Source organism: Lonchura striata, chromosome 27 (assembly GCF_050655825.1).
Source record: "Lonchura striata isolate lonStrDom1 chromosome 27, ASM5065582v1, whole genome shotgun sequence".
NCBI classification, from domain to species: domain Eukaryota; kingdom Metazoa; phylum Chordata; class Aves; order Passeriformes; family Estrildidae; genus Lonchura; species Lonchura striata.
This window is the reverse complement of record NC_140729.1, coordinates 10,530,573-10,553,369: the sequence shown is the minus strand read 5'-3', so window position 1 is coordinate 10,553,369 and position 22,797 is coordinate 10,530,573. Positions and strand designations below refer to the sequence as shown.

At 53.3% G+C, this 22,797-nt stretch overlaps 1 protein-coding gene across 3 annotated transcripts in view; it reads right to left on the bottom strand.

The window, feature by feature from the left end:
• MYO1D (myosin ID) overlaps positions 1 to 22,797 on the bottom strand; it is a 192,665-nt gene that overhangs the window by 3,563 nt on the left and 166,305 nt on the right. The window lies entirely within an intron of this gene.

The window sequence follows — 22,797 nt, the reverse complement described above, 5'->3', positions numbered from 1 at the left end:
GCCAGGGGGGACATGAGGACAGCAGGGCCAGGATGACTGACACGAATGTCCCCCTTTGCTAAAGGCCACAAAGGTCCCTGCTCTAAATCCCAAATAATGATCCTTGTGCCACAAGCAGAGAAATCATAAACCATGGAATCATCCAGGCTGGGAAAACGCTCTGGGATCCTCAAGTCCAGCTGCTCCCCCAGCACTGCCGAGGCCACCACTGACCCATGTCCCCAAGTGCCACACCCACGTGCCCTGGGCAGCTGTGCCAGCGCTGACCAGCCCCTTCCATGAGGAAAGGGAAGAACCCAGCAATGCCACGGCCCCACCGATGGCCTGGCTGCTCCAGGGGCTGGGCTGGAGCTGGGGCCAAGCTGATGGCTCAGCTCCAGCCACGATCCCTTGGACCAGCCAAGAGCCCCCAGAGATCCCCCAGGAAAGAGGATCCACAGGAAAATCCTGCAGCAGATCCATCCCCATGGGCCACCACCAGTGGGAAGAGCCACTCAGGGACTTGGCCTTTGGGAATTCTCTCCTGTGACCTCACCCACATTTCAAATTCCCATATTTCCAGCATTTTTAGTATAATGCTGAATGATTTAGAATTGTGACATTGACTCTGCTGCCTCTCTGCATGCTCCAAACACCCCCGGGGGATGTGCTGGGATCCCATTCCCCGTGTTTGGCTCCCAGACCCCAGGTCCTGCCTTGTCTGAGCCATTCCAGCATTTCCACTGCCACAGCCCAATTCCTTTGTGCAGTTTTTACTCTGTTTCCATTAACAGACTGTTCAGGTTGTGTCACATCCCTTAAGCTGCATTTTTATGCAGTTTTCCCAAGTACAGATTTTCACCACTTCCATGACAATGCTTGGTTGGTTGAAGGGGCTGGCAGGGCCCAGCACACAAAGCCCTCGTGTATTCAATGTTATTACAGGTATTTAATGTTATTTACTCCTGCCTGGGTGAGCTGAGGCTGCAATCCCAGCTTAGGCTGCTATTTTTGCTGTGTCTTAGTGGAATGAGCTGCACACCCAGAGAAGCCTCTCAGAGATCCCTGCTCCTTGGGAAAAGCTCCAGCATCAGGTGTCCCTAACAGGGATAGGGGTGAAGGACTTCTCCTCTCCCACAGCAAGTTCTGGGTGACCAGGCAGAGGCTCTGGGAGGAGAACATCAATAACCTGAATTTTGACCACAAGCAGGACCTGGGCCTGGGAATCCAAAGGCCCTGGATGTCCTGTGGCTGTGGGACCTGCAGGCAGCTGCATCAGTCTGGCTCTCAGCTCCTGAACACAGGCCTGACTGAAGCCAACGCTGTCCTGGCACGGAGGGATCCAGAGAAGAAGCTCTGATCTTTACCATGTGTCACAATTCCATTAAATCAAGGCTTCCCTCCCCCTCTCTCATTCCCAGATCCCACCTTGCCAAAGCTCCTTCACCCATCACGTGTTGCTTTTCCTCATGTGAGGGTTCAGCCTGAAGGCTTCTGCTGGGGGAGCAGTGCAGCTCCTGGATGGAGCAATCCACAGGGATCTGTGAGTGCACAGGGATGACAAACCCCTCCTTGGTGTCCCTGCTGGGCACCCCACGACACCAGCCCTGCCACCAGGACCTGCTGGCACCTTGGCCACTGCTCCGGAGCTTGGTCCGAGGCCAGCCAGGGCGAGGGGAGGAAATTCCCCTCTGGTTTCCAGCCCACCAGGCAGGGCAGCCTCGTCCCTGGGGCAGCAGTGGCACAGGGCTGGCAGCTGCTGGCAGCCCTGGGGTGCCCAGGTTTGCTTGTGGGCCCCGAGGGAGGGAACAGCTGCTGCAGCAGCTGGGGAAGCAGTCTGAGACCTTCCAGCCTCACTGCTACAATGGCTTGGCTGGGAGCTGCTTCCCCGAGCTCCTGCTGAATTCAGATCCCAAAGGAAGGGGCTGAGATGGAGATGGACCAGAACAATCCTGGGTTACAACAAATCTCTCGTAGACAAGGGCAGCACACAACAGAAATACCCTTTGGAGATCAGTGATGCTCAGCAGGACCCTGATGGCAGCAAAGGCAGACACAAGTCCCACTTCCAATCACACAAGCTGAAAAAGGAGTTTTCATGGCATAAACCCATCCCACCACCTTCTGGGGACTTTGACAAGGGATGGAGGGACAGGACCCAGGGAATGGCTCCCACTGCCAGGGGGCAGGGAGGGATGGGAGACTGGGAATTGGGAATTGTTCCCTGGCAGGGTGGGCAGGCCCTGGCACAGGGTGCCCAGAGCAGCTGTGGTGCCCCTGGAGCCCTGGCAGTGCCCAAGGCCAGGTTGGACAGGGCTTGGAGCAGCCTGGGACAGCGGGAGGTTTCCCTGCCATGGCAGTGGTGGCACTGAGGTCCCTGCCCACCCAAACCACTCTGGGATTCCCAGTGGAAACCAGGCACTGCTGTGGCTGAGCCCAGCCCTGGCTGATGGCAGCTCCAGCTCCTCACCAAGCCCTGATGGAGTCAAGTCCATCAGGACAAAGTGGTGGATGCTGCTCCTGGGAATTCACCCCACTTCTGATAGCAGTGATTCCATCAGAAGTGGCAGCAGGACGTGAGTGCACTGCCAGGGAAGGAACCCAGCCCCCGTGAGGCTGCTGGCAGAATGGGACAGGGAAAGGAGATTCTGGGACAAGTCAGGATCCACCCAGCACTGCTCCCATCCTGCCAGGGAGCCACAGGGAATGTCTGCATGGGATGAACCACAGAGCAATTTCTGTTTGCAATAAACACCAAGGTGCTGCTGCTTTCTACAAACTCATGTCTTCATACAACACAGGGAGTATTTCTGGGTGGAAACAGCCTCTCCTGACAGCTCGGCAGTACCAGCCACAGCTGCTGATCCCAGGCTGGGGCTGCTCTTTGCCTTTCCCTGGCTCAGTGAACCCTGCAGGACTGGGGCACTTCTCCTCCACCCTGCCCAGCCCATCCCAGCACCCGAAGGGCCTCCCCAGCTCCCCTCACTCTCCTGGCTCCCAGGAGGAGCTCAAGGCTGTGGTGGGTGAGCAGGGTCTGTGTGTGGGGGACACATCCCAGAGCCAGAGCAGCAGGAGACCAGCCAGACACCGCAGGAGCTGAGCAGACACTGGGGGAACGCTGGCAAAAGGGAAGCCAGCAGAGAAAGGAGGACTCTGAGTGGAAGCAGATCACTGGCCAATGAAATATGAGAGTTTTGACTGAGCATTTAATCCAGGACCTCGGGGGAAACACAAGGCAAGTGGCGCAGAAATGGCCACAGACATCTGCCAGAGCTGCACAGAGCACAGAAACATCCACAGCACCAACACAGGGTGGGAGGGAAATGGGGAAGGGAAGGAGAGCAGAAAGATCAGAGGGAGTTTTGGTGAGGACAAGCAGTGTAATGGCTGAGAAGTTTAATAAATGTATTGTTAAATCAGTGTAAATACAGGAGATGCCAGGTTGGATGGGGCTTGGAGCAACCTGGGACAGTGGAAGGTGTTCCTGCCATGGCAGGGCTGGAACTGGACAGGCTTTAAGATCCTTTCCAGCCCAAACCATTCCATGATTCCATGCTTAAGAACAAGCCCAGATGACCTGGAATGCCCTGGAAAGATCTACAGGCATGAGAACACAGCAAAGACTCATTGATGAGATATTCCCCACTGGGAGCACAGCAGGATGGGGAGCTGGGAGCATCCCAGGGACAGCAGCAGCAGCCAGGGATGGGGAGCTCCAGAGCTGCAGCCCCATCCCTGACAGGGCTCCAGAGGAACAGGCCTTTGTGGAGCTTTCCCAGGATTTTTAAATGAGGTGCTGTCCCATGGACAGAGTGGGAAATAAGCTCTTTTCAGAAGCAGAATTTGGGTAGAGATGGCAAAGCCAGCACAGTAATTGCCTGATTTTCATGACAACAAACCAGAGGGATTTCAACCAAGTGTGCAACCAAGTGTGAAATGAGGGCTCAGCAGCAATGAACCCACTGGGATGGATTCCAAAGGGGATTGCTTTAAACCATCAAACCTTTCCAGAATTTAGACCAAGGCCTCTTTCTGGAAAGGCAGGAGCACTGTGGGCTACCTGGTTGGCTTCCAGCTCAGGATATTCTGTGATTCTCTGGCTCCAAGGAAGCTGCAGCTGCACACAAGATGTGAGGATCGTGAGGGGAAGGATGGAGAACACTCCACTGTGGTAACACCTTATGGAAGTCAGCACTGCAGCCTCACCTGGATCCTGGCTGCAGCCTTTGAAAGGGTTCAGCCATGAAAAAAACATTAAAAAGGCTCCCAGATGAAGGGAGGCTGCAGAAAAGAGCCCAAAAAAGCAGCATCTATATTCTGCATGAAGAAAAAACACAGGAAGCAGGGAGAAAGAAACTCAAGAGGTCTAAAAAAAGGCAATTTTTAAGGCTCTGCTTCCTAACAAGAGCCAAGGAGACAAACAGGGATACTGAAAATTTCAGGGAAGGTTAAAGCAGTTCTCCAGGCTATGTGTGGTGTCACTGCTGGGGAGGACTCCAGGCTGTGATGGCAGAGAGGTGACAATCATGGAGCCATAAAATCATGGAATGCTTTGGGTTGGAAGGAACCTTCCAGACCATCAAGTTTCAACCACATCCAGTGATGGGCAGGGAAACCTTCCACTGTCCCAGGCTGCTCCAAGCCCTGTCCAACCTGGCCTTGGGCACTGCCAGGGATGGAGCATCCATGGAATAACCTGTGCCAGGGCCTCCCCACCCTCCCAGGGAGGAATTTCTTGAACAGGGTCTAAAAAGCCACCAGATATAAGATGGGTAATAAACAAGGACATATCTGAGTTACAACAAGAGCCATTTGGGGACAGATAAGTGTTCTCTCAAGAGGGTTTAGGGCCCAGGCTGGGTGGCTGGCAGGGCAGGGATCAGGGTATATCTCACCCGAGCACTTGTGGGTTTCTGCAGCTTGCAGGACAATGATACTGAGGGTAATGGGCTCAAAGGAAAACTTACTGAGAAAATTATCCCCACAACAGCTTCAACAGAGAAAAATGGGAATAGCTGGATTGAGACCTCGTGTGCCCTCCCTGTACCACCCAGCATGTGGGAGCTGCTCCCAGGAAGGGCTGCCACTCTCCACGGGAAGGACTGACACTGTTAATGTGACAATAATCCCCAAAGCCACTGTCCCCAGGGCGCCAGGACACAAAGGGACACATGTCAATAATCCTGGGTGGATATTTCATTCCAGAGCTGCAGCTCTGACACCTCAGCTCTTGCCTCTCCCAGGGCAGTCACATCTCAAGTGTGGCAGCTCCAAAGCACCAGGTCCCACTGGCAGAAGAGATTTACACACTCAGAGCATCAATTTCCCTATGTAAGACTCATGATTTTGACAGCATCATCCCTGTGACTCCTTGGCACTCTCCATCCTTCTCAGAGGGAGAAAACACCTTCCCCATCCAGGTCTTGTTAGAACACCCTGCTTCTTGTAAATGTTAAAAGCAATGATTTACTGTCCTGTGTGATCCAGAAACAACTTAACATCCTCCTTCCTTCTTGATTTTGCTACTGGGCTGTATTGAGAGCCCTTCTGCACCAGCCACCCTTGTTCAGGACAGCCCCAAAGCCAGGGCAGGCAGCTCCCTTCACCCACGGCTTCCTGAGGAGAGGAGGACACGACCCAGGAGCCCTTTTTGGGTGCAGATCTCTCCTCTTTGCAGGATGCACACACACACACAGCCACACACTCGGGCAGTCTGTGACTCACACGGGCCATGAGGGAGATGAAAACATCTGAAACCACAAGGGTTTTGCAAAACCTGCCTTGTGAAAGCCTCTCCGGGCTCACAGGATGTTTCCCTTGAGCGTCACCGGCTTTTCGGAGCTCTGGCCTTGTCGAGCTCCTCAGAGCCAGGTGGCCTTGCCAGAGATCAGACATTAAGATGGATCAAAGCCATGGAAAAGAGACTACAAAGAAAGTCAGACACGAATCAAGGAGATCTCAAGTCAGGATCAAAAGGAAAATTTCCATAGTCAAAGGTCAGAGCAACTGCTCCAGGCATTTTGATGCTGGGAAAGGTCACTGAGCTGAACACAGCTGCCAGGTCCTTCCTCACCGTGTGATTTTTCACAATTATCTATAGTCAAGCAACACTTGAGACACTGAAATTTTTTTCCATCTCCAAAACCAGCAAATATTTACACTATATTTCATTTGTGCCTCATGGTCTGCTCAGGCAAATCACCTTGGCAGCTGAGAGAAGTGCCTTTTCAGAAGGAATTTTTTCATGTGCAGAAGAAGCACCAGGCTAAACTGTGACCTGAGAACTCAACCCCTCCACTTGAGAAGTGGCTTTCAAGCCTTCCTGGCTCAGCCTTGCCCACTGAGCTACCAGAGCAAAGCACAGCCTGGCTTTGGGAACTGCTGGGTGACATATTTCATCATCATGCTGCTGAGCTGTGACAACAACGCTGCTTTTGCCCTTTTAATGAGCAACCAGAATTGTTAATATGTGTCTCTTCCCAGTGCAAAGTGCCACACATGTCCCAGGCACAGGGCAAGGCAGAGCCAAGCCAGCTGCACCGAGATGGTCCCTTGGAGTCGTGTCTGAGCCACTAAAGCCACTTTCCTGAGACGACAGCAGCTGCCACAACACTGCAGGGCCTTTTCCATGACGTGTCTGCAGCACATCCAGGTGTATTCCTTCCCCTCTGGCTGAGCTGCAAACCCAGTCCATTAAATATTTGGCTCTCTCATTCCTGAAGTGCATTTATTCCCATTGATCCCGAGGCTGGGAGGTCCCGGAGCAGCCGGGGAGCTGCACCTCCTTCCTCTCTGATTTAGGATCTGGGGTGTCTGTGCATCCCTCCTCAGGGGCCAGGGAGAGCTGGGAGTGCCAGCGAGCTGGGGAATATTTCTGTCTTTTCCAGCAAAGCCCTTTGGTTTAGGTGCTCCTGGGCAGGGGATCCTGAGGTGACAGGGCAGGGGCTGCTCCTGCCCTGCCCTTCCCAGGGCTGCTCTCCCTCCTCGGGAGCTCGGGCCAGGCTGCTGTAAAACACCCAAACAGCCCCAGGGCGGCTCCGTGGGGCAGGTCCCAGCACGGGGCTGCACCCCAAAGCAGCATTTTATGGTGGGAAAGCCCCAAAAGTGGTTTGAGACATCACTTTGTGTGTCACTGCACGCTGTGTCCCTTCCTCCAGCCTGGGATGAGTGGAAGCACACAGGGAATGGCCCTGCTCCTATCATGGAACATCCATGAGAGGGATCAAAGCTCACCAAGCTCCATCCTCCTGCTGAGCCAGGGGCAGCCCTCACTGCTGAACCCCACCCAGGCCTGAGCCAGCGCTGGCCCTGGGCTGCTCGTGGTGGGCTTTGGGGTGGGAGGGAGGCCCTGAGCTCAGCTAAAACCAGGCCTGGGCCTCGTCACCCCTCTGGGACTATTAATTCATCCTAGACCAGGCTGGACAGGGCTTGGAGCAGTCTGGTCTTCTGGAAGGTGTCCCTGCCCAAGGTCCCTCCCAACCCAAACCATTCCATGTAGGAATTTTCCCCTTCCCTGCCCACCCAGCACAGGAGGCTCTAGGCTCCCTCAGTTCTGCTCCTGTGGGAGCTGGGAATTCATCGTTGTGGTTCAAAGAGAGAAGTCTCAGGTTTTCCCACCCCTTGTGCCACCAGCTTCCACTGCCTGATGCCATTTATCCCCCATGAGCACTCCCTAAAGCTGGTCAGGGGTTTTGTGGAGGAAAAACACAGGCTCACTCAACAGGGCAACCTGGGAACCTGCAGTAATGAAGGAGCTTTAAAAAACAGTAAAAAAGGCACCAATAGTGTGTTAAATATTTCATTTCCTCCAGCAGGCAAAATGAAACATTTCCAATCCCATGAGGTGGAGGCAGATCCCAGCCCCCATGGCAGCCAGGGTTGATGGATGATGGATGGAACATCCTGGCAGTGGCCCCCAACCTGCCACATTCCCCCTGGAGGGAACTCTAAAATCCACAGATGTGGGAATCCAGAGCATCCCTCTGGCTGCCCTGGCAGGTCTGGGACCCTGGCAGGGGTCAGGAACCCCCCTGGACAGGGCCCCCAGAGACACTGGCTGTGATCTCTGTCCATGGAAAACAGTTTTCAATCTTACAGGATGAATTACCAGCTCTGAGTGTTTGATATCAGTAATAATTAAGTGTGGCACAGGTGCAAAAGTCAAATTTTAGGATTCTAGATGAGGGGTCCAAAGGGGACGAGATGGAGGAAATTGGGTGTGCCTTGTCCTTTTTCTCCTTCTTCATGCCCTCCATGTCTCACTGTGGTGTTGGCATTTTTCTGTTGGTTCAGGCTGGGGACACACTGTCCAACGTAGGTGACAGATATTGGCACGTTCTTGTAAATGCAGCCCAGGGAGTTTCTGGTATTGAATGTTTGTCACATCCCACTGAGGGCAGAGCCCCACACGCTGCCCTGCAGGACAGAGCTGGGCAGGGCAGCAGAACATGTGAGAGATCAACAGAATAAACAACCTGGAAACCAGCACAGACCAATTATGGCTTCTGCTTTGGCAGCGGGGCTGACACACAGAGACTTTCTATAACCTCGGAATCATCAATAGCTCAGATTCTGACACACAGAGTGCTCCTATCCTGACCCCTGTCATACCACAGGAATGGGGGTTGGATTCAATGACCTTTAAGGTACCTTCCAATCCAAACTGTTAAAGGATTCTGTGAATTAAATGCACTCAGAATTCAATGTAATTTGAAGTTTTGAAGGGAAGGAAAAGGCTGGGGAGAGCTGGGTCAGGCCACGTGGGGCCTGTGGCTCCCAGTGACAGCAGGGAGGATGGGGACACGTCCCAGCCAGCACCATGAGCTGCTCCCCTTCACCTCCCCAGCCCACCCAGCTCTCAGCACAGACAGCACCAGGGATGAACTGCAGCTTCTCCTGCAGCCTCCAATGAAGTCACATCCCAGAGCTATTCTGAGCCTGGCAGAGCTTTGGGGAGTCAGAGCTCATCCGGCTCTACCGTGGCCGCAAGATGCTGGAGTGTTACATATTTTATAAAAACCACCATGCCAAAAATATGATTCCCAGTGCTTGGCTGGAGCAGAGGAAAGCAGCACATGAGGGTGATGCCAAGAGCCTGGCATTAGAAATGCACCAGCACATAAATAAAATAAGAGCACTTAGGAGGATGAGTGCAGATCTGCCTCCTGTTTGGGACATCAGGGACTCAACTCCTGGGCAGGCTGAGAAACAGCAGAAATCTTTCCTTGTATTCCCTTCCCAGTGCTGGTCCTTGCCATGGCCCAGCTGGGGGAATGAATTCACCAGCCCCACATTTCTTGGGGCACATTTGCAAAGTCCCCCCTCAAAGGATGCTCCCGGCCTGTTCAGCAGCTGCTGATCAAATTCCACCAGCTGAAGTTTAAGGAAGGTAGAAATTCCCCCCCCAAAAATACTTTGAAGGGAATCCAGCACTTTTCAGGCATCTGGGATGTGTTTGTTCAACATCTGCAAGACTGTGAGGTACAGGGGGTTGATGCAGAGGACAAAGGTGTGGGATTATTCATCTGTTTTCCACTCAGATTTACAAGTGGAAATTACTTTGGAGTAGTAAGGAGTGGTTGGAACAGCTGATGGAGTCTTTACACTGGAGAACAATGGCACAGAGAAGCTGTGCTCTCGCTTTGGTACACAGAAAACCTGCAGCCATCCCGAGGGATGAGCAGCTCTGCTTCTCCCACTGCAGGGCTGTGAATTAAATAGATATTTTTAGAGCCTGGCAGAGGTCTGAAGCCACAACAAGGGGGAAGCAGCCACTGAGCTTCTCAGAGATCACCCAAAATCACAACAGGAAAACAAATAGCACAGACACTTTTGAAATTCTCATTTTTCCTCATTGTTGATTGATTGATTTGTGCCAGTGAAACTGCCAGGAAGCAGCTGGGATAAGAGAGGACAATTTGACACGGTGAAGTCACCAGCTCGGCTTGCCTGGCTCCAGGGGCTGGAAGCCACAGGGACAACAGCAGCAGGGCTGTGGCCGGGCAGAGGGGATGGAAGCAGGGTTGTCACATCGCACCACAGCTCCGGGTCGGTGCCAGCTCTGCAGCTCACGGGTGGCTGTGCTCCCGTGCAGAGCCGGGGCAAACAGCTCAGCTGCCTTATATTCCACGCACATCCCTGCTGAGCTCCTTCAAGCTGGAGCTGGGAATGTGCCGGGAGGGCTCTGGGAACGTCCAGGGCCAGGAGCACGGGCACGGGCAGCGTGTGCCGGCCGTGTGTGCGGGGTGTGGGGTGCTGAGGGGTGCTGGGGGCCGGAGGGGCGCTGCAAGGGTGGTGCAGAGCGGCTGCGACCCGCGCTGCAGCTCCCGGTCGCTATAGCAACCTGGAGATCCCTCATCCCATCTGATGCCTGACCGCTGCCAGCCGAGCGGGGCTGCTGCAGAGAGCGCGCTGGCTCGATTTACTGCCGCCCATGGCGGCTCCCGCAGCCGGATCACCCCTGGATAAGCAGGGCCGTGCACCGAGCCGCCCTCGGGGGTTTCAGGTGCCCTGGGGGGCTGCAGGGCCCGAGCGCTGCGCGGCGCTTTCGGGCGCGGTGTCACCGTGACCTACTTAGAGCAGACGCGGTGACACCGGGCGCGACTGCCGGCGGTGACACCGGCTCCGATCCCCGGCCCCGGCCCCGGCCCCGTTCCCGATCCCCGTTCCCGATCCCGATCCCCGTTCCCGATCCCCGATCCCCGTTCCCGATCCCCGTTCCCGATCCCCAGCCCCGTTCCCGATCCCCAGCCCCGTTCCCTATCCCCAGCCCCGTTCCCGATCCCCGTTCCCGGCCCCGTTCCCGATCCCCGATCCCCGTTCCCGATCCCCAGCCCCGTTCCCGATCCCCGTTCCCGATCCCCGGCCCCGGGGCACCTCCCGCCCCAGGCTCCGCTGCGCCGGCGGGACCTCGCTCTGCCAGCCCGGACACGTCTCCCTCCGCTGGCCTGGGACAGCTGCGCTGGCTCCTGCCGCTGTTCCCAGGGCTGATCTGAAAACCCAGATTTTTCTCCTTTTCTAATGGAAAGAGAGAGGAATTAGCTAAAGCTTCAGGGGACAGACACGGCATGAGAGGCAGCGCTGTGGCTTTTTCCAGAGAGCGGCTCCGTCCCGGGAGGGGACAGGGTCACACTGCACACGGGCACGTCCCCGCGGCTGCAGGCCGTCCTGCCCGCCACCCCCAGCCCAGTCCAGGCTGTTAAGCCATGGATTCTTGCGGAACGGGAGCGCAGAGGGAGGGGGTGCTCGTGGCTCGGGGCCAGCGAGGAAGGCAGCTCCTCCTCCTCCTCTCCCAACATCCACACGGTGACACTTTAGCTGAGGAAGCTGAATCATCCTTCAGTTAATGACAGGCTTTTAACCTGCCGGCGAGGAGCTTCGCTGAGGTCCCTCCTCTTGAAAACGCCCCTCTCCACGGCCAGAAGGAGAATCGCTGGGACACAGGCATTGTTCCACCCCTGGGATTTCTGCTGTCCTCCTGGGAGCCGTGTGATGGGCAGGACGTGGCAGCAGGGACGCTGCAGGCAGCTCCGTGCTCCCTTCAAACACATCGTCCTGCCAAAGCAAGGACAGCTGAAAACACGTCCCCAGCCCTGAGGAACGGGCAGGGAAGGGCCAGGCTGGGGGTGCCGGGCAGGAAGGGGAAGCAGCACAGTCAGGGTGACTCAGGGCAGAGCTCTCATTGCTCCATCATCAGCCAGGTTTAGTTCTGAACCCGCTGCTGCTTCCCCCTGAGCCCTGGGGCAGGAGCACACCCAGAGCCCTTCGGAGAAGCCTGAAGAGAAACAGCAAATGTGCAGGGCTTAAAAAGGGGTTAATCACACCAGGAGGCTGGAAGAAAGCCAAGGAGCATCTTGGACTGAGGCTGGTGCTACTGAAAAATCCCTGAGCAGAGCCCAGGGGTCTCAGGAACGAGAATCCAGATCTGAAGTGACTCAGAGCACTTGGGCTTGGCTGCTCCTGGGACGGTGCTCCAGGGATGATGTCTGAACAGGTTACAGCTGTCCTCGGGTGGTGGGGGCTGATGAATCTCATCTACACCAACAATGCTGGTTTGTAAACAGTCCTGAGGAAATCTGGCCTCTCTCCCAACACAAAGGATGGTTGGTCATTGAGGAGAATTCCACGGCAGAAAAGAGAAGAGGAGCAGTAACTGCAGCAGGGAATGAGGAGGTGGATGGGTCAAGGAAGAAGGGGGGGGATTTAAGGAAGGGCAGGAAGGAAGAGTGAGGATGACTGGGCTGCAGCTGTCCCTGGTCCTATAATGAAGATAAAAGTTCTGTCCTCCACCAGGTGAGACTGTCCATGAGGGAAAGCCCAGCTTGAACCAGCACTGACATCACCCCTGGATCAGCATTACAGCACCTCAGTGACACACTTTGAGTCAAAACAAATTTCAGACATGATGAAAGTCACCCCTGTTCTGCTCAGGAACACTGGGGTGAGCTGGAATTGAAAACACAGAGCCTGGGGAGAACAGAGGCTGGGGCAGCTTTGTAAGGAAGATTTTCCTTCCGTCACAAAACTTTAAAGTCAAGGAACCAAGTGCTGCCATTGGTGCAGATATTTAAAAAGGGGAATTTCATTGTAGATTCCTGATGTCCTCTCCAAGGAGCCAGAGCAGTGAGAGCAGCCTGAGCTGAGGTGACAGCCGGGCTGGCAGGAGGGTGGCACCAGCCACAGGCACTCCTGGAACACAGACCAAGCTAAGAAATCCAAATCCACCTCAAACGACTGAGGGCAGCCTGTTGTCTGCATTTCAAGCCAGATGAATCCTAAGAGCACCAAAATTTCCCTCTATTTCCTTAATATTATGCATTCACAACACTGCAAGGCACCAAGGACGAGGCTCAGAGCCGGGAAATCAATATTTCATGTGACAGCAGAATGACAGGCAGGGTTTTAAGTGGATTTTGTGTATTCAGAGGGGTTGAGCAGACAATTTGAGGGTTATTATTTCAGGAGCATTTGCTGAGATGTTCCAGCGTGCTCTCAGTATCACTTCTGCAAAGTAAAGGGCTCTGAAGCTGCAATTCCAGAATGAAAACGCTGGCACTTCTGCTTCCCTTTGTTCTCTTTATTCCCTGATACATTAGCACAATTCACATAGGCAGGAAAAAAGGCAACTTGCTGTGAAGAGAGACAACTACATCTTATTTAAATACCTGACCTATTTCTGCTTTTCCTTTGTCTCACTCCATGAGGAGTCTGGATTTGCAGAAATAGCTAAAAAAATGGGTTGGATCATGTGAAAAATGCTTTTCCCTGTGGCAAAGCTGGCATGAAAAACAGGTGCATAAACAAAGAGATTCTTACTTATAGAAATGCAGAGTTTGGAGGGGAAATGCACATTGCCAGGCTGATTCCCAGTGTCGCTGAATGGTGGGAAGGGGCCTTAAAGCCCACCCAGTGCCACCCTTGCCATGGCAGGGACACCTTCCACTGTCCCAGGCTGCTCCAAGTCCTGTCCAGCCTGGCCTTGGGCACTGCCAGGGATCCAGGGGCACCACGGCTGCTCTGGGCACCCTGTGCCAGGGACTCCCTGCCCACCCTGCCAGGGAACAATTCCCAATTCCCAATCTCCCATCCATCCCTGCCCTCTGGCAGTGGGAGCCATTCCATGTGTCCTGTCCCTCCATCCCTTGTCCCCAGTCCCTCTCCAGCTCTCCTGGAGCCCCTTTGGGTCCTGGCAGAGCTCTGAGCTCTCCCTGGAGCCTCTCCTCTCCAGGTGAGCACCCACAGCTCTCAGCATTTGCACATTTTAATGTTCATGTTGGGGTGTTCCTGCAGGACAACAGCTCCATAAACACACGGGGAGACACAACACCCACATGTCTGTCAGCAGCTGCCCCTCCTGGAAACGCAGCCAGTCCCACGGGCTCTGCCCCAGAGCCAGCTTGCTCAGCAGGCAGCTGATCTCATCACAGGCTGCATCCGCATCCCTGCTCTATCAGGCAGGGTTTTAATGACCTGAGCAGAATCTCATCCAGCTTTTGGCAAGGTGCAAGGAGGATTCAGCCTGAGGGGAGAGGGACAGTGAAGGGCTGCTGCCTGTCTGTGACCTGGCAGGGAGGCCACTGGAGCCTCCACGTCTGTGGAATAACCATGGGTCAGTTCCCCAGCAGGCTTGGGATGGAGCTTGAGAGCAGAACCACATCACCAGGCACAGGAAAGTGCCTTTAATGACTGTCTGGCACAGTTTGCATCCTCAGCTGCAGGAGAATTGAGAGAATTAATCCTCCTTCCTATCTCTGATTGCAGGGAGAGCAAGTTTTCCCTGAAATGCCATTTTTGACTCTCTTCCCTTCCCACACTGGAGCTGCTGCTCCATGTGGGTCAGAGCCAAGGCTGTGACTCCTGGCAGTGCCACATCTCTAGCAGCATGGGCATCATCCCACACAACCTGCAACCCTCTGGCCCTCTGGATTCACCCCTGGAGCCCTGCTCGGGGTTCATCCCACTCCTCTCACAAACACCCCACAGGGATTCAGCACTGCTGCCAAGGTTGCAAGGAAATGGACCTGGTGATGTGCAGGGTTTTATGCTCCTGTATCAATTCCTCCACACACAGATACATTTATCTAAGAATATGACATGGCACGAGATATCCTGAAGGTTTCCAGCCCAAGAGGGACACTGGTCACTCCCCAGGGCTGTGGCAAGGACAGCAACAACAGTCCTGAGCCATGCTGGATCCTGTCTGCAGGTACCAAATGCTGGAGCTTCACCATCAGCAGCTCCATCTCAGCAGGCAGAATTATCACTATTTCTGCTTCCATATTTTGAAGCTGTGCTGGGAGAAATCAGCATTTCTGCACATGGCACTGAGAAATTTGCTACATCAACCAAATGCCTACAAAGCCAAAGCCATTAACAAATCAAACATCCACAGCTCAGGCATTCAGCATGAATTTATTTTGCTGCAGTCATTTCAGCTGAGCAAAATATCTCCCCCTACCCCAGTTCCTAATCAGCCTCCATCCTCCTCCAGGCTCACCACAGTTAAATATTTCACACTGCTCCTTAAAACTTGAGAAATTGAGCTGTGGACAGGAAAAAATGAGTTGTGGAGCAAATGTTTCCCCCAGAACCAGATGAACTCTTTGTTCCAAGGCTGTCATGTCAGTTCAAGAGGCTCCTTATATGTTTTCTAAAGAGCCTTTGCAGTGACAAGATAAGATACCACCACTGTGAAATAATCTCTGGGAAAAGAACCATCCCTGCTGCCTGAGGGCTCTGCCCCCACTGGGGCTGAGGTGGCTGCAGAGCTGGGCCCAAATCCAAATTAACCCTTCAGCTGCACACAGCCTGCATGGGGAGTGACTTCCCTCCATCAGGACTCTTCCAAACACTTCCCAGTGACATCCCAGACATGGAACATTCCTCAGTCCAGTTTCACAACTTGGGATCTCAGCTTTTCACACCTCAAGGTTTTTGGTGCAGGCAGAGGGGGCTGATGAGGTTTTTAGTATTAAAAAAAGAGAAACCCAATCTTTTTGCAAAACTTCTCAGTCTCCTGACTCTCCCTTCCTGTGTGCAGCACAGTGAGCTGACCCCTTCCCCTTGGCAGCCCAGAGCTTCCCCAGTGGCAGCTCCGAAGGCAGAACTCGCTGATGGGAGAAGAGCTGACACCAGAACAGGGGACACGGGGACACGGTGACACCACAGTCAGACCTTGCCACAGGGTGTGGAAAACAAAACCCAGTGGGAAGGGCCAGAGGATCAAAGGGAGGGCACAGGTGTGACCCTCGCTGGGCAGTGCTCTCTTGGCACAGATCCTGCTCTTGCCAAACGCTGAGTGAGGCTCTGTTACACCCCAAGCTGGGAATTCAGCAATTCTCTGCCTTGCTGGGTGAACCTCCACGGCTTGGCAGGGCAAAGAAGTATTTGTTCAGATGATTAGAGAGAGTCTGACAGACCCTGGGAGCCGTGAAAACCCTCCTTAGGTCAAGCAAATTTCTCCTGCCTAAAATTCTGCCCCAGCCCCAAGAGCCAACAGCTTCTGGGACCCCTGAGCAACAGAGGGCACAGAAACCTCCTGCTGCCCAGCCCAGCGTGGCATCGCTGCCAGCCCAGGTGAGCTGCTCAGTGAGCCAGGCTCTGAAAAACCCACCTGAGAATGCCCTGGCAGCTTGGAAATCCCTCCTGGGCTTTGGTGAGACGCTGCCCTGCAGCCTCACAGGAAGGTGATGCCTGTGGTGCAGCATCATCCTGCAGCAGATGCTGGAAGGAGTCACAGACTCCCCCAATGGATTGGGCTGGAAGGGACCTCAAAGCCCACCCAGTGCCACCCCTGCCATGGCAGGGACATCTTCCACTGTCCCAGGCTGCTCCAACCTGGCCTTGGGCACTGCCAGGGCTCCAGGGGCACCACAGCTGCTCTGGGCACTCTGTACCAGGGCCTGCCCACCCTCACAGGGAAGACCTTCTTCCCAATATCCCATCTGACCCTGTCCTCTGGCAGTTGGAAGCCATTCTCTCTTGTCCTGTCACTTCATCTTTTTGGACCAGCCTTCCCCAAAGGTGATGCCACTCACCTGACTGGGTGGATGCATCTTCCCATGACTCCTCTCGGGAAGAACCAGCTACCTCTAAATTGCTCCCTGTAATTATTGCAGAATTTGTGCAGCACGAGAGAGGAACAGCTGGAATTACTGGCTCCATGTGTGAACTGGTGACCAGGAGAAAGCAGCTGCTGACAGGCAATTCTGAGCTCCTTGGGCAGAGCAAACACTGAGGTCACTCACTGGAGCTGCTCTTGGCTCTTCCCCTTGCTTCCACAAGAGCTGAGCTGCTGCCAGCAAAAGGCAGCATAATTAAGGATAATAAATCTGCAGTTCTGTGCTGAAACCTTTGCAAGGACTTCCCATGATCTTGGGGGGTCATTCCCAACTAAAATAAATCTATGATGTTTCACATCCTCCATCGCCCCTGAGCTCTCTGGAAGTGTGACCCACGTGTGCTGCAGTCCTTGGGGAAGACCTGGGGATGCAGCAGCAGGACCTGGGAATGTTGGGATCCATGGAGCAAGGCTGGAGCCAACACTCAGCAGCCTGCAGCAACTTTAAAAGCTGCTGTCTGGCTTTTTTTTTTTTATTTTTTTTTTAAATTTGATATTTAAATTAAAACCAAGTTCTTATTTTAACATTTGCCATGCACACAGGGAAAAGCTCCCCAGCCTGAGTCAATCACTGCAAACACTGATTTTTTCACTTCACTGTCTGCAGGTACTTCTGTCTCACCCCAGCAGGGGCTACATCAGCTCACTCCATAAACACCATGTCCTGTGACACCAAACCTGTCCTGTGACTCCAAATCCATCCGACTCTAACAGGTACTCGATGCTCTTGTGCCAAGAGGATGAGTCACACATCCAAACTCTTCCCATTATTGGGATTAAGCATTTCAAAGCAGAGATGTGAAGTGAGGGGAAGAAGAGACTCTCCCTGAGAATTTCATGGTAGCACTTGATGATTTTAAAGGACTTTTCCAAGCTCAAGGATTTTGCTCTGCCCCTTGGGTAACCGCTGGTTAATTATCCCATTTCCCCTTACAAAGACAAACTGAACCCTGAGCACTCCAGATCTGCTCCAGAGATAATTCCCACTTGAGATAAAGGATGGAGTGGTAACAGGAGCTGATCCACAGGAAACCCCAGCACGGTGTCCGGGATTTCAGGAGGAGCCCGCAGACCCGCAGCTGGAGCAGCTGCTAACAGCGGGCTCAGGAGCAGATTGAAGGCTGTGTTGGATCTCAAAGCATCCTGGCTGGAGCCGGGCTGGGCAGCAGGAGAGCCCAGGCTCCCGTTCCCATCTGCAATCCCCTGGGATGGGAGGACAGCGGCTGCTGGCCCGTGGGACAGGAGGTGGAAGGCAGTGAAATAAATGGGCAGAGAAAAGAAAAAATTACCTTACTGGTAATTTACAGGTAACTCACTTGTACCTTACTGGTTAACCTGGAGCCTCTCTGCCCCAGAGGCAGTTCTGAGAGCCCCCAGCCCCATCCAACTGTTCCCCAGCAGGCAGATCAGTTTTAGTATTTTTTTTTTTCAATTTATGCAAAGCCCCTCTTTCTGTGCACTATCGATTTCAAAGCAGCCAGTTGCTGTTTGGGAATGGGAAGCTCCTAAAGCAGGCAGGTTTTCCCTGTGGAATTATCCTTTGTGCTTGTCTCAAATTCCCAGCCGGGGCAGGAGGGCCCCTGAGCTGTCACACAGCCCTGGGCTCTACACGGAGCTCAGGCTCCCCCTCAGCTGCCCCGACATTCAGCAGCACCTCGGGAGTGCAGGGGCTGCAGCGAGCTCCTCTTGGCCTGCAAGGTCCCTGTGCTCTCCTGCTCCAGCCAGAACGGCCCCATGGCTCTCCTGGGCTGCTGGAAAATGCCCAATGTTTGCTGCTGACCAAGCTGAGTCTGAGAGGAGAACTGGAGCCTCCCACGCTGCAGAGCTTTACCTGGAGAAGCTGCAGAGCAGCTCCTGTCCCCTCCAGCAGCACCTCTGTGTCCTCTTCAAGCAGGAAACCACAACCCAAATCCGGCCCTGGGGGACTTGCAGGCTGCAGCCTCTGGAGGCAGCTGGACCCCACCTTCCAAAATGTCACAGTCTGGGTGTGTTTCTGTACAGGAGAAGCACGGTAAAACCATGGGATGGGCTGGGCTGGAAGGGACCTTAAACCCACCCAGTGCCACCCCTGCCATGGCAGGGACACCTCCTGCTGTCCCAGGCTGCTCCAGCCCTGTCCAGCCTGGCCTTGGGCACTGCCAGGGCTCCAGGGGCACCACAGCTGCTCTGGGCACCCTGTGCCAGGGCCTGCCCACCCTGCCAGGGAACAATTCCTTCCCAATATCCCACCTAACCCTGCTCTCTTTCAGTCTGAAGCCATTCCCTTGTCCCATCCCTATGGATGTGATCACTGCATTATTGCCCTCACTTATCACAGATGTCAGCTGGTAAAACTCCTGCTGCCTCTGACTCTATCTGCCTCCACCTGCTTTTTCTCCTCAGTTTTATTCCCAGATGAGGGAAAGCCAGAAGGCAAATGATGGGATGGTTTGGCCATTAACAGAATGACAGTTATGAAAAGGATTTTCCAAAAATTCCCCTTTTGTGTCTGAATGTAGCTCCTGAAGGGAAGCTGCTGCCTGTGAGGTGCCACTTCACAGCCTTTAAGGACAATGAGATGTTGATCCTAACCCAGATGAATTTAAGATTTTCCTAGAGGCTTCCAGACATCCACAGCCCCAGAAATGCTGAGATCAAAATGGAGAGAAAAGCTGCAGGAACAGCCCACTGCACCTGGGACAGAGCGTGGGCAGCTGCACCTCCCACATCCCAGTCCTGGGACACAGGGAGAAGCAGAGACTGGGAAAATGGAAATGGCTGATGGATTTGCTGCTGAGCCAGGGATGTGCAGGGCTCATTCCTGATGCCCTGAGCTCTTCCCGAAGCAAGAGCAGCAGGAAGAGCAGGGCCAGGGAATGGCTGAGGTGCCTGGCACAGGGGGCAGCCCTGGCTCCAAGGGCCAGGGTGGAGCCTCTGGCTGCAGGAGCACTGCAGGATTTGGGGTGATGCTGCTGGAAGAGGACTGTGGCACCTCCTGCCTGTGGGACTCTGGCCTGGGGCTGCTCCTGCCTCTCCTCCTGGCCTTTATCTCCTCAGCTGCAGGATCCAAAGGAGAGCAAAGCCAGGCAGGAGCTGTCTGCTGCCTGCTTGCACAGGGACACTGAGAAAAGAGAGAAGAGGGTGCTGTGCTATTTTCTGCTGCCTCCTCCTCAATTCCTAGGGGTGGAATTTTACCTCTGGAGTGTTGATTGCTTTGTAGGAAGGATTTAAAGACTAACACAAAAATGATAATTAAAACCTAAATTAAACATAGACCTAGTCAATACTTCCCATTCCCATTGTTCTCAAAAGCCAAAATAGCATTTCCAATTTGCCATAGAGATTTACTGGCCTTTTTCTACCATTTCACTAAAACAAACTCAAAATGCTGGGTTTGAAAATGATAATTCTGTAGAAAGCCCCACTGGCAATAAGCTTCCAGCATGATTCCTTAACTCTGCAGCTTCCAAAGTGACTTCAAATTAAAAGTATTTTGAAGCACTGTCATTACTTTGATTACTAAATCAACAACTTGATTTAGTGAAATCACTGGCAGCTCACAAAGTATTAACAAGAACAATTAACAAATGTTGGCAGTTATATTTAGTGTTTTGGAGCTATATTTACAAACTGAACTCAGCCTAGAATCAATACAGCTGAAATCCCACCTCAACTGATTCTTTCAACATCTCTGCTTTTGCTTTGGAAAACCAGAAAATGATCAAATAAGGGGAATACCCTCTAAAGTAGAGACCAAACCAATGGTTGGACTCAATGATGTCGGAGATATTTCCCACCCTCTGTGATTCTGTGAAAGTTTAATGCTCATTGCCTGGGACTAAATGTCTTTGGTAAATCAAGAGTCCAGGAAAATCAATCTATTCCAGCCCCTCTGTCCTTGTGCCAGTAGACAGGATAAATTAAATTAATAAGTAGGTATTTAGAGCTGAAAACTGGGGGCAGCAGCCCCAGCAGGACTTGGCAGGTTGGGAGTGGAAAGGGCTCTGACAGAGCTCTGCCCAAGCTCTGGTTGAATTTAACGAGTTGTTTGGTTTGGATAATGTCAGGCAGTGCAGACTGTGCCTCCTTATATAATCTTAAGTGCAAACTGATTTTGTGAATAAGCACTTCCAAGTCATAAGTGGGCTTTTTGTTAATAAATGTCAATAATCAGTTGCTGTAGCAACAGGGATTGATCCCCTGGCTACAGAAAGGGGGAGAGCAGAGCCTGCTCCCTGTCAGCTTTTTTCTTTGCATGATTTCTACCCATCTGCTCTGCCAGAAACCCAATGCAATTGAGAGGTTCTTGGCCTGTGGATCTGGGATGGCTTCACCCAAACCCTGCTGGGGGAGCTGGGAGGGGATGGTGCTCCCAGGGATGCACCCCATGGGGCAGGAACGTTTTACTGCTCCACTCCTTTCCTGCTGGAGAACTCCTTGGTGCTGCCCAGGAGCCAAATGAGCCTTGGCCAGGTGAGCAGAGGCTCAGGTGACACCTCACAGGTGACAGGGACGAGCTCGTGTTTGGCTCTGCCTTGGACTGGAGCTGCCTGACCCAAGCACCAAACCACGGCCAAAATCTGTTTTGGGCAGTGACAAAGTGGTGCTGGCCATGGTCTGACAGCTCAGCTGAGGGAGCTCAAGGAGCTCCTCCATGGAGTGAAAATGAAAGCAGGCACAGGGCCAAGCCCTGGTGCTGCTCAGGTCCTTCTGAGCTCCTGCCCGCCCCAAATGAGCACAGCAAACGCTCACAAACCTCACAAAAGGGGTGGTTTAAAATAAAAGAGTGAACGTGGCTGTGGGCCAGCAGGGGATGGAGCAGCGGGCAGCAAAACGCTGGTGGGAAGCAGGGGAAGAGGGACAGGGGGACACCTGGCTGGGCTCCACCCCACATCCTCCCCCTCTGCCATCCTGATGGTGCAGGGCAGGAGCAATTCACCCTCAGCTCAGCTCCTTTGGAACCACTCAGATGGCACCAGGGAAATAAAAAAGGACAATTTTATCCCTGTTCTCTAAAGCTCTGAAGCTCCATCAACTTCTGCTCTGCCCATCCCACCTCCCCTGCAGTGACAGCTCTTCCTCACAGCTCTGTTTCCAACACAAACCAGGGGTTTTGGTGAGGCAGCAGCTCCTGCCCCTTGGCGCCTGCTCCAGAGCCAGGCACCCCTGGAAACTTCTAAGACTCTTCCTTTGCCACCACCCCTCAGCATTCCAGGCAGGTCTTACTTGAATGAGCTGAAAAGATTCTGCTGCAGTTTGGCCCCAAGGTTCATGGGGAAATTCTCAGCCCTGGGGCTGTATGGCACTCCCTGGGCTCTCCATTCCCTGGCACTCCCTGGGCTCTCCATTCCCTGGCATTCCCAGGCCGTTCTCCACCTCAACACCAGCAGCAGACATGTGGGACATATGGGATATGGGATGGTTTGAGGTTGGAAGACTGGGAAGTGAACAAAAATGTCATGACTTTGTGTCAAAGTTTCTACTGTGGCCCTGAAGAAATGGTGACAAATACTGGAGAAACGGGGAGGAGGTTTCTGTGTGGTCACAGATAACAATCAACCCAGCTCTGAGAGGAACCAATAAACTGACAGACTGACCTGATCAAATGTTAACGTGGTTTGGTTTTCTGCATTTTAAATAACTTCTGTTGTTCCTCTGTGAAAACATTTTCATCACATCCTTTCCTACATCCCTCTGTGGAGAGCAGCAGTCAGTTCCATTCTCTAGGAAATGTTACTGGGAGCAAGCACTCTGAAATCCTCCCCCCCACCCTCCCATATATACACAGAATTTCTTTGGTCATGTTGTCAGGAGACCCTTTTCTGCATCCTGAAGTTGCAGAGGCACAATGCTGTGATGGGGAATTGCTGGTTTGAGAGATCACAATCTCTGACCTGCCACCATTTTCCTTTTTGAGGATTATCAAGGTTTTCCCAACTCACACATCTTCCCAGAATTATCTTCTCTGATGAGATCTCCCTGGATAATGTGTTTAAGTTCTTCCAGCTCTGTTGGCAGCACCTCCCTGGTTTTATCCTTGCAAAGAGCACATGCTCCAAGGAGATGTTCTACTTAACATCCTCCTGTGATCCTGGAGAGCAACTCAGGGCTGCCTCCAGACAGCCCCGAGAGGCTCCCCAGAACAAGCCCTGACTCAGGCAGGTTTAGAATTTCCAATGAAATCAGCCTGAGTCAGGAGCAGCTCCTGAAGGCCTTGGCTG